Consider the following 13,120-nt stretch of genomic DNA (forward strand, 5'->3'; position numbering starts at 1 on the left):
GGTAAAAGCCGCCCACTTTGCCAGCTCTGTATTGCTCGTGGCTATTTCGATGTGGATCCGAGTGTTGGGCGCAGTGTGTGTGTGTGTCACTTGCTACAGCACTTCCATCAGTGTGTTCTGCATTCGTCAATGAATACCTTAGGGCTCCGAGGCAGGTGGGTCATGTTTGGATCGTGGAGGGTGCGAGGGTGCCTGAGGAAGTCCTCTCCCGCTGAGCTGTGTCAAGAGAAGTGAGACAAGCACTTCAAAGACAATCTGAAACAACAGCACGCCACTGCTGAGGAGGTGACACAACAGCACGCCACTGCTGAGGAGGTGACACAACAGCACGCCTCTGCTGAGGAGGTGACACAACAGCACGCCACTGCTGAGGAGGTGACACAACAGCACGCCACTGCTGAGGAGGTGGTACACAACAGCACGCCACTGCTGAGGAGGTGACACAACAGCACGCCACTGCTGAGGAGGTGACACAACAGCACGCCTCTGCTGAGGAGGTGACACAACAGCACGCCACTGCTGAGGAGGTGACACAACAGCACGCCACTGCTGAGGAGGTGGTACACAACAGCACGCCTCTGCTGAGGAGGTGACACAACAGCACGCCACTGCTGAGGAGGTGACACAACAGCACGCCACTGCTGAGGAGGTGACACAACAGCACGCCACTGCTGAGGAGGTGACACAACAGCACGCCACTGCTGAGGAGGTGACACAACAGCACGCCACTGCTGAGGAGGTGACACAACAGCACGCCACTGCTGAGGAGGTGACACAACAGCACGCCACTGCTGAGGAGGTCACACAACAGCACGCCACTGCTGAGGAGGTGACACAACAGCACGCCACTGCTGAGGAGGTGACACACAACAGCACGCCACTGCTGAGGAGGTGAACTCTGAGACCTAGGGGAACTCAGGGCAGGAAACCGCCTTTAGGAACGACAGCGTCCGTCTTCAACCCGCTGAGAGCCAGAGCAAACAAAAAAATAGACACCACTTCTACTGAAGACAAAACTTGGCCACTACCCCACCATAAGAAAAGATGTAGCTACTACCTCGCCACAATACAAAAAAAACATGGCTAAGACTACGTCAGAATGAGACAAAACGTTGACACCCCCTCGCCATGATTAAACTTAGACACTACTTTGACCATAAGACAAAAAAAAGATACCATACCATAAAAAAGAAACATGGCTACTATCTCACCATGAAAAAAAAACATGGCTGCTACCTTGCCATTAGACACAACATAGATACCACATAACCATAACAAAACAAAAAAAAAACTTGGACACTACTTTTTCAGACTGGTGGTCTTGTCATGAAGCATCAAGCTCTCAAATTCCTCCCTCTCTTTTGAAGGACCAAAAAAGAGTAAGATATTTCATCTTTCTGCAAATACCTTCCCTGTCATTACACGGCAGTAGTGCATAATTTAGCTATTACGTGTCATTATGTCAATGTTCATTTTCTAGCTTCAGACATGTCATCACGTCTTAAATGGCTCTGATTGCTAAGGAGGGTACTATTTTGAACTATGAATTACATTGTCAAGCAGCAGCTTCCGAAAGCTCCTGTGTGTCATTGTATCATCCAGTGAAGAGCAGAAGAGGGAAAAAAAACAGATTAGCTTCTTATTAAGATAGAATATATGAAGGTTGTCAGGCTGGAAGACTAAGGTCCTCATTAAGATGACAGCCTGCAGAAAGCATCACACTGGCTTGATATAACTTGTCACATTAAGACTACTAAGTCTAATAAAATGTAACAAAAACAGCTATGCGCACATAATGGTGAGCTCTTACATTACATCTATTAAATAATGGAACAACATAGAACTGCATCCATAACTGGCTATCCAGATGAACTGGATATTTTGCACAGTTTGGAGTGATGTTAATTGAGTTGTAATTTTGATGTGTCTGCATATGAGACACAAAATGACCTGACTGTGTGAACCTGTGTTTTTACTGACAGTATTGTTAATCCTCAGACATGACTTCTCAGAGGTTTAACGAACGGTGAATTTATTTTTATATTTTCTTCATCAGGGAGGAAACAGGTTGTTTAGTTCATTAAAAAGATGATTGATGGTCACTCTTTCGATCATGATTGGTGCACTTTAACAAATGATTATCATGTAAGCATTAAATGACTGTCTCCCTAAATTACAGGATCTATCAATTGATAAACCTTTTAAATTTTTTTTTTAAATATTAAAGTACTATACAAATTTTCAAAGTGTGTAAGCATAATGTATATAAAACTCTGTAGTGATTAGTTATGTCAACCTGACAGCGCTGAAGAAAGAACAACAATAAAACAACAACAACAAAAACTCACTTTTTGGGAGGAAATCATTGGTTGGACAGTAAACATGGCAAGAGTGCACCTTGTGTGTATTAAATGAACAGCTAAATGAACATAGTCATTATCAAACATCATCTTCCCTCTCCATTCTCCACACCCAGCATTGAACATGAAAAATGACAGAACAAATGGACAGCTGGATGTCCTGGAGTTACCTGGACAGTAAATGGACATGTTTGTCCTGGAGTAACCAGAAATGGGCCGCTGGTTGTTCTGGAGGACCCTGGTCCTTATTGTGCATGGTTTTCCTGGTTCCATGGTTGGACGATCCGTTCCTGGGTCAGTTGTTCTTTGGGTGGAGCAACCGTGTTCAAGATGGCCTCCGATGGGTCATGTCCTGCTCCAAGATGGCCTCCGATGGGTCACGTCCTGCTCCAAGATGGCCTCCGATGGGTCATGTCCTGCTCCAAGATGGCCTCCAATGGGTCATGCCCTGCTCCAAGATGGCCTCCGATGGGTCACGTCCTGCTCCAAGATGGCCTCCGATGGGTCATGTCCTGCTCCAAGATGGCCTCCAATGGGTCATGCCCTGCTCCAAGATGGCCTCCGATGGGTCATGCCCTGCTCCAAGATGGCCTCCAATGGATCATGCCCTGCTCCAAGATGGCCTCCGATGGGTCATGCCCTGCTACGGCACAGATCCAGTAGACCCCCACCTCATCATGGCCAGGTCCATTCTACACAATGCAGTGATGGAGTGTACCCCAGCTCCTTTGCACAATATTGAGTGGGCACTCAGAACTAAGTCAATCTTAATCACTTCTATTTGTGCTGTCATGCATGGCCGTCTTAAAACCCCCTTATGCATAAACAGAATGTGCACGAAAGGAACACTCAATCAAGCTTTTGGCATGCATATTATTGGCATGTAGATGTATTTGCTTGGAGGATGATTGAGAAGTAAATTTGTTTGCACCTGAAAGGGATTGTAGTCCTAGCTGGCAGTGAGTATTTGTGGAAAAGGATGGAATCGTAATGCTTCTGTATAGAAAACTACTCAAGTATATTGAAATGTATTGTTGCTAGCCTGTCATGCAGATTTTCCTTTTAATATACATATTTAAATGGGCAATTCTTCCTGCACATCAACACATCATCACAAACAGAACACGGGTTTTTATCACCGTTGCAGTTTATACTTTATTCCAGATATACTCTGTTAAATTGAAGTGGATGACTTAATATTAGCAATGCTGTCAAACTTGGTTAGTCCAATCACACTGTCTCATCTCTGGCCTAATGTTTTGACACGATTGTATGCAAATACATCATATAACAGCACTCTAAATGGCTTCACACTGGTATGAGGAGATAATAAACTCCACAAAGGAACACGGCCCAAATAGTTTCTGCATGAATACATCCCATGAAATGTAAATATTTCAGGAATTGGTCCTCAATTGTCACATCATTAGCATGAGGCTCAGTAGGAATGAATAATGTGGTGTACGTCCACTGCATGGCTCTGCAGGGTGGTTCCCTGTGAGAGAGAAGACCATACCTAATATGAGTTTGATGAAATGTGAAGTCATCAGATTTGGTTCAAAACTCAGCACTCAGTTGCCACATTTAGTCGTACCTTCTTGAAAAAACAAAAAATAAACAAAAAAACAAACAATGCCAGCAACAAAGAAAAGTGAAAGGGTGCAACTGTATACTCTAGAGATAAATATTATGCTCTGAGAAACGCACTTCAAAACAGTTCAGTGAGGGTTGGAGGAGGGGAATGGGCACAGGCAATACTGTGTAACACCGGCTTCTTAAAAAAAAAAAAAAAACACTTGAAAAAACACTTTTTCTACGGCTAAATGATAAACTAAAAGTGTACTTGAGGTGACTGGCTTTCTGAAGGATGTTTTGCCAGTTTCTCATGCTGTTATTTATCCTTCAGTTTGATCCTGAAAGTGCAGACACCTCAGTTTTATCAGTCACCATCATGAGAAGAAAGATCAAACATGAAACGCTTCCAGCACACGGAGATCAGAGTGCAGATTGTCCAATCGGTAATGCGCCGTGCCTAATCTGCCACTGTACATTTTTTAAAATTACCTCAGCAAGTAAAGACTCGGCAGCCATTCCACTTGTTTTCCAAAGCCCTGCGCACAGTGTGACCCTCTCAGAAAGAGGTTCAAGTCGTGCATAGGCAGAATCGTGGCTGAGAAAAGGTATTTCCAAACAGGAAGAAATTAAGTCTGCCATGGAAAATTACAGCTAATCTGGTATTAATGTATGTAAATGTCAAGTGAGAATAGCTCCGGCTCAAAATGTGTTAGTTTCCTAATAACAGGATCAGGTCTAATTATGTTACCTGAGCAAATGTCAAGTTTTGTGATGGAAAATCTGTGCAAGATGAAAATAAGACCACGTTGTCTCTATGGCTGGGAAACAGGGAATCCTGTGAGGCGGCCAACACGGTGCTATTTACAAAACTTTTCTGGCGGAAAATGATGTGAAAATGACATGTTTGGCTCTGCTCATGAACATGTCAAAGGCCAGACTATGAATTTGCACTTGTCTGTCGTTGTTAACGGTGTAACAGCCGTGAAGTTAACGAAGAATAGATGAATGAGGATACTTCACCCGCTCTTTAATTGAAGTTGAGGCTACACACTCACCTGTGTTCTCTGTTCTGAAGCTTAAAGCCCTTCAGAGCCATTAGGTGTCTTGTGTTCTGCATCAGTGTTGCGTGCCATTATCTCTGAATTTGATCCGCCTTGAGCTTGTAATCCGTTGTAAATTTCATCAATTAGGATGCTGACATCAGCTTGTCAACGTGTGAGCAAGCGAGTGGTGTCACAGGCCTCCGCATGGAGGAGATCTCATTCAGTCATCTCATTTAAAGGATTTAAAATGACATGAAAGCCTCACCACTATGTCACTATTGTCTCATCAAAATAATCGAATTTCCCCGCTGATTAGATCTTAGCGTTAGCATGTCACACAGCGATGTTAGCATCTCACACAGCGACGTTAGCATGTCACACAGCGACGTTAGCATGTCACACAGGTTATGGATGCGGAATTCCTCAATCATGTCATTCGTTTTCACAAGCCACCAAGTACCCATGGTAATTATAGGGTGGCAACAACTATTTGACCAAGTACAATCCAATCCCTTCTGTGGTGACACATATTGGGCCATTTTAGAGGACACTGTGAAGACAAGGGATGCAGACACATCTAGGCCCAGGCTTAAAGGGGGCCAAAAATAAAGTGATTTTGCATGAGTCACGACCTTAGGCAAGCTCTCTGTGTTTCTTTTGCAAAATAAACAAATTCAGTTCTCTAAGGCAGGGACAGGATGTGTGTCATGAACTATCTACCAGCGATGTCAGCTGTTTCTAGCGCCTATTCCTGCTGCTCAATTGGTTAAAGGCCCCCCCCCCCCCCCCCCCCCCGAAAAGAACATAAACGGCATGTGGAGAATAACGACCTCCAAAAAGAAAAACCCTTCCTTACTCTTCGGCACAAAACTTCAAGACTGCTAAACAAACAAAAAAAGAAAAATGATTACCTGGCCAGGTACGTGTTCTGACTTGTATCCAATAGAACACCTTTGGGGTATTTTAAAGAGGAAGGCAAAAGCAGAGCGCTTGAAGAATGACAGAACAGCCCTCCAGAAATGTGTGCAACCCTGGCATCCTCCATGCCGGGGAGGATTGAGTCTGTCATCAAAAATATAGGTGGACATACAATGTATTGAAAAAAATAAAAGATTCAAATATCTGTAATGAAATGTGTAATGACTTATGTAGAATTGAGTTCCATCTTTGGGACCTGTATTTTTAATATAGTAGATCAGATGAAACGCAATTACTGTAAGGTGATCCAATTTTGAATCATTAGTTCTGAGTCATTTGGCATTTAATTGATATTGCACAGGGGTGTACTCTCTTCTGTGGTATGCTATATTACAAACAAATTGCAAAATTGTGCAATTTTGTGCAATTTTGTACAATCACTGATGTTCCTTTGAGGTTTTGCTGTCTGGATGACACATTGTGTCCCTTCTTTACTTTATGTGCTGTGTTCAATAGAATCACTTTTCTTATGAGTAAACATGGAGCTAAATGAGTAGTAACATTGTACAGATATGTTTATCAGAGAGACATGCCTATCTCCAGTTAGCAGAGCAGCTAGTATATAAGGAATTACTGCACCAATATTAGACAGTTTACATGTCTTTTGCTTTTCTATCTTTCTGATACTTCTGGATTTGATGTTGCCAAATTTACCATCCATCCAAAATGGAAACCAATCGAGTGGCATCTCCGCTCATAGAAGAAATTCAAATCAAAGTAATGATACACAGCATTTGGAGCCCATTTGTATCTTCCACAGGGACCTTACTTACTAACCAGCCATGAACCAGCTTTGACGCAGCCATGATTCTATTCCATTCCTCTCCATTCGTCTCTTTCTGTCACTGACCAACACTCTCATAAGTTCACTGCAGCCAGGCACAGCGGGGAGCAAGAGAAAAGTCATTTTGATGACAAAATGCGGACAGACCCCTCATTCATTCATCCTGAGGACGTGGATGAAACGTTTCTATTGATTTTTAGGAGGCGTTGGAACTTCAGGAAAGGGCTGAGGATGAGCAGATATATGAGAGTAAAGTATAGCGATGCAGTATCAATCCCCCGGCCTTGTGTGGCCAGATGAAGTCTGAGGAGAGCCCTATTTATTTCGTGTCACTGTCTTAAGACAGGGGTAAAATTAATAGATTTTTATATGCTAGCTCGTTCAAGTAGCTAACTGATATTTCTGTGCAGGGAGATTGTGTGGAAGGCTGTGGTGTACTGTTTTGTTGACATGTTAGTCATTTGTCCATTTTTGTCTTATATGTTTAGAAGGTTGCTCAAAAGATCCAAAGATCTGTTTTGATTAGAATGAGTATTGCTGTCAACAATGTCTGACAGAGAAAGTGATTTCTGGACAGTTTAAGATAAAGCCATGCTGGTTGTGTCAGGATGAGATCCTTTATCTACATCGTTCCTTATCTACATTGCTATTTGTATCACTCTGTTCAGTAGTTTGCCCATCAGGATGCCTGATTTAGAACGCTAATAATAAAAACGTTTGGCTTGGTAACCGCAAAAGGAGGGGCTGTCAGGGCCAAAAACTAGCTTAAGGAAAATATATGCCAGAGAAGTGTACCTTGATGGTGGAAATGTTAATATAATGAGAAATATGGGAATGTTAGGAATATGGGAATGTGAGGAATAAGCAGTGATGGCTCCTAGTGGAAGCCAGGCTTTCTCAGAATGAAATGATTTGAGACGTGAAAATACACAATCATTTGTGAGTATATTTGTATTTTTCAAATCTACTAATTAGACTGGTCTCCATGCTCCATGCTCTGTTCGACAACCATGTCACTAACTCTAATTCCCAAGATTATTATAAATATAACTACATATATGAAACTATACATGGTGTGGCTTATAACCCTCTTGCGTCTGAGGCACCTGTGAGGTAGTCGAACATCACTCAACATTTTATTCTCCTATTTATTCGACATATTTTTCTCCCATCTAAAAATGTTGATCCCAAAGTGCTACTTAAACTATTACCGGTATTTAGCACAAACTCAGCAACAATAACCAGAGGGCAGTAAGAATGCCATTATTATCATTTTTAATTAAATCAACTGTAATTTTAATGAGACTAATGCTGTAATTCAATTGTAATGGGAAAAAAAAATCGTTATACAGATATAACTCGTTTATGCTTGTAATAACTGTATCGTTATTTAATAGCCACAGCTCATATTTAGAGTTAGGGATAGGATTAGGTAAATACAGAGTATGGAAAACAATGTTACAAAATCATATTTAGTGTGTTGCACTGTGTTGAACCGTGTTTATACTAGTACAATTACATATGACATCATGTACAGTGCTGTAAAATATGATTGCATTTGTTCGATGTAATCATGCATTTTAAACTGTTTACCTCTGTTATCACACTGCTATTGTTAGCTACAACTCTAATCCGAGTTCCTTTCACAGCATGGGGTCTATTCCACCATCACAGCCACACCAGCGCTGAAACTACTGTCAGTAAATGCTGTATGGCGGTGCTTCATTGCTGATGCTGATACAATGTGAAAGCCATAGTCTGTGAGGAACACCTCAAAGCTACCTACAATTATGTGTATCATAAATCACTCAGTGGTTTTCTGTGGCCCGTCATTGTCTAAGGTCCTACATGTTCCAAGAAAAGATCTTCTGGGATTAAACAAATAAATAGGGTTTTTGCAGCCTATCAGTGAGGGGCACAAACAACAGCGGTAATGGGTTCTGTCAGAGACTCCCAGCGACGGCACTGTCTTTCTGGTATCCATATGCTCTGTCAAATGCAATTCTCTACACTGATAGCCTGCTTGCCATCACATTGATTTTGATATGCCTTTATGTTCATGTTTATGTTTATGTTTATGTGTGGGGAGACCAAATAAAAACATGCAGTGGCTGGCAGGAAGACACGACCTTGGGAGCTTTCGGTGGACTTGCACAGATACATTTTTAGACGTGTTAGGAGTGTTTCGCTGATCACTATCAACCACTCTGGCACAGGATTACTCAGGGTGAAAAGATAACAGCATATTATTCCAAATTCAGGGCTTACAGGGAAAGTCTGGAACTTATTTGGGCTCTCTTTAAATGGTGATTCACAGTGGTCTTGGACAGAGAAAAAATACCCCTTGAAATAGCCCACTTTTCTGTTTGATATAAGACACATCTTCTTCAGTAAGTGTATTTCATTTCTGTAGAGGAGTGTGCGGCTCTGTTCTTCGCGTGTCATGAAGATGGATATTTCTTTTATTGTTTCACCAGCGGAGGCGTTTTTTTTTTTTTTTAATCTCTCATGTCAGTGTGACACGCTCCCAGTGTCACCGTGCTGTGTGGACCGCCGTGCCCCTAGTTAACACTGGGGGAGTAAAAGCTTTTACAATGGATGACTCTGCAATCAGCGGGGAGCCACAGTGGCATAGAGGCATTGCAGTCATTTTTTATAATCCCCACCCGTCTCCTCATAAATGAGTTAGCGTGAATAATGCTAATATCACTGGGGCTCCTTCTGGGATTTGGCTGGACAGTTTTGTGGCGTTCCTGCAATGGTTCTCGCCGTCATTATGTGTTGTGGATGTTCACCAAACCGACGTGCTAATTATCAATTAATTGAACCACAGTGCTGACTGTTGGGTCTTGATATGTTTTTAAAATGTCAAGGAAACGGGAAAGGGATGGATTTGGATGGTGGAAACAGCGGCGGGATGAAAGGCAAGGGAATGGTGTGTTTGATCACTGGCATGTTACACTCCTTTCTGTGTGTTTTCATGTTTGCGCTCTTTGTTGGCTGGAAAACATGACAGCAGATTTCTTGTTTTATCTCTGCGTGACTCCAGTGGGAGCGCTCTTCACAGACGGATCAGAGTCCCTGCCCAGTGAATCTGTCTCCCTCTTCTCTTCCCCAGCATTTAAATCTTTTACCCCGGCTTCTCCCTATCTGTCTCGAAAAAAAACACAAGGCTCGAAACTTTTGTGTCAGCCTAGGATGACACAGTCACACTGGCATCTCCGCGCCTATCTAACTATCAAGCAAATAACGGCAGATCAAATAAGGCCTCGGGTTTTTGCAACCATTTCAGATGTTTGTGAAGTGCCAGAATCAGAAACAAATTTATGTATACGATTTTATGTAAAAATAAGAACAGCATGCCAACCCGCATGTTCTGCTTTCCACTCTCATTGGTTTTTAAATGAAGTTTTTTTTTCTTTTACCTCATCCATTAACCCCATTTATGAATTTCCATTTTATAGCTGTAGAGAAACCGTTCATTTCCTTCACCTCTGACATACCCTATATTTAAACCCAAGAGCCTAGATATCATGCCAGGCGTTGAAAATCCTATTGCTAACCATATGTGACTCATTGCTACCTAATACTGTCAGTATGTGATGCTTACTGAAGCACATGAAGCAGCCATGACATTCAACGCCACAGGCCGGAGTTCCTGTGTGAGGCATGTCACTTGTTGGTTCATGTCATAGAGCTAGCATACCTGTGGGCTGTTGAGTTAAGCTCAATGGAAACTACCATAGTAATCCAAATGCTAAATGACAACAATAAGCACTGCCTCAGAACCTTCTTGAACCTGGCCCATACGCATCCACCACTTGTCGGTAAGTGACACAAGTTCATCACAGATTCTTCTGCCCACGACGCTCATTCGTTTTTGAAACACTGCACTCAATTTGGACAGATTATGAATGACACCTGGAGCAGGCGGCTCCCGTTTCCTGCGGTTGATTGCGGTTGTTGTCATGGTTTATGCACGGCTCCACCAGCACGCGCGCTGGCTGATGGCTCTTGACTGGAATTGAAGGATAGATTAAGTCATTTCAGCTCTCCCACGGCCGCCTGGTGGCCCGGGCTGAGGCCGCAGCACATATCAGGATGAGATATCATTACACTACTACAGTGGCCCATTTCTGTTGGAGTGTCTGTGTATGTATGTATGTGTGTGTGTGTGTGTGTGTGTGTGTATATGTGCATCTATGTGTGTGTGTGTGTGTGTGTGTGAGAGAGAGAGAGATGTATGATTACACTGTAACAGTGGCTCATTTCTATTAGAGTGTGTGTGTGTGTGTGTGTGTGTGAGTATGAAGTGCTAGAGTTAGAGCCGGTAACCAGCTAAACGCCACATCTTTGTACCAGCTGGAAAGCATGCAGATGAGCAGCATTATGCCTGAGAAATCACCCATTTGGGGGTGTGGGGGTGGATGGGGTGGCAGGCTTTCTAATTAGGCATTCTGTGCAGTGCTCGCATTTGCACAAATCAGTCAATTAAAAGTTTTTATTGAATTTAGGAGAGTGTTTTTGTCATATTTCTTACTGCCGTGTGTGTGTGTGTGTGGACAACCGTTTTTCAGACCTTGAACAGAACAGTGGTTTCTTGGTTAAACCTCTCTGCATGACTACTTGGTAATGGGCAATATTCGCCCAGTTCTCTTTGTCAGACGATTTCAAAAGGTGAGCCATTGTTTCAGACTCTTTTGATGCAATAATTAGCCACAGAAACAGAGAGCTACTGCAAAAAAGGCTGATGAATTAAAAGCAGTGAGACCATTGCTGGAGGCTATACCACCTACGGTATAAGCTTTACAACATGTTTCTCAACCAGACATACTCTACTGACAGGCATTCAAAGATTATCACTCTAAGTCTTTGAGCTGATGAACACAAACATTTAATGACATCCAATCCTCAATCCTGAGGAATTGGGATTGAGCTGCTGCCAGACATACTGCGCTAGTCTTGTGTCGTCAAGAGAGCGCAGCACAATAATCCCGACACATCGCTTTCAAGTGATAGTGTGGGGTACCTCTGCTGCTGTGTTTTTTCCCCCTGTCCACGAGTGAAAACATATTTCTGTAAATACCGCATCACTTTAAATACATCCAGAGGCCCTGCCACAAAAGCTTGCCGCGGGGGGAGTGCGGATGGGGGGGGGGCATCGTCAGCCTGTCAGTGTAAGCCCCCCCCCGCGGCACTATTTGCGTTGTCAGTCTCCTTATCTGGCACTTTTGCGGTGACATGCATTATGAGTGATTCTACACTCTTGTCACTGATTAAATTCCCATTAGCCATGCTCACCGTTAGCGGCCGCGGCGGCAATGGCTCCTCGGGGACGCCCTCACCCTCGTCCTCCATGGTGATTGTTGGGGAGAGAGCTGAGGAGGGATAATAACATGGTGCCGTGATTTAAGGATGAGCACGGGGGGTGACAGGAGCCCTTCCTCCTCCTCCTCCTACTGCTCCTGCTCCTGCATCTCTGAATAGAGGCTGGAGGGTAGTGACAAAGCACTGAAGGCAAAAGTACATCTAAACTGAATTGAAACAGAGACACTCTGGAGTGATACACACATCTTGTGACTCATTAGTCACTGAACCAGGCTGGGACTAGACTGTCTGAATGGTGAGAAACTGCTGAGTGAAAACAGCAAACAGAACAAAACAGCACCGGGAAAAACAGAGTGGATGACAGCGCACAAAACAACACAAACTGAGGGAGACTGTCCTTGACTCGGGCCTAGCGTTAGCTGCAAACCGGAGCTGCTAATGACCAGCAGGATTAATTAACGGGAGTGGGATGGGTTGCACAGTGACTTGCTCCCTCATTAATCCACATGCAGGTGTTCTTGCCTACCCCCCCCCCCCATGTGGTTGTAGACGAGTGATTGGTGTGGTGGCACTGCTCTGTCTCGGGGGTTTAGCACGTGTGTGTGAGGAAAAAATGTGACTGAAAAGGAAGAGCGAGGGAATAAGCAGGAGAGAAGTAGACAGCATTGTGGGAAACTAGCACTAGTGCAGAGTAGCGGATGCGGCATGTTATTATGTGGAATTAAGTGAAGTACATTAGTTGCTGAATGTGAGTGCAGTCGATATTGCTGACTAAACTGATTTCATGGGCGACTTTAATTAAGCACATTTTAAATTGAAGTGGAAGTGTTTAGTCTCAAATGGAAGATTTAGTTATCCGTTTCTTTGGACCTACACGATGGGAATTGGCACAAGTCTTTCATATTCGATGGAGAAAGCTAACTTCATTATTCAAGATAATTACTCATCAGTCATACCAAATTTCTTGAGATGGTAAAACCCGCTGAAAGTCAATAATGTGCGTAATTAGCAAGAAAATCAATCTATTCCCAATGACTGCATGGTTGTTAAAT

Source organism: Clupea harengus, chromosome 10 (genome assembly GCF_900700415.2).
Source record: "Clupea harengus chromosome 10, Ch_v2.0.2, whole genome shotgun sequence".
Classification (NCBI taxonomy): Eukaryota; Metazoa; Chordata; class Actinopteri; order Clupeiformes; family Clupeidae; genus Clupea; species Clupea harengus.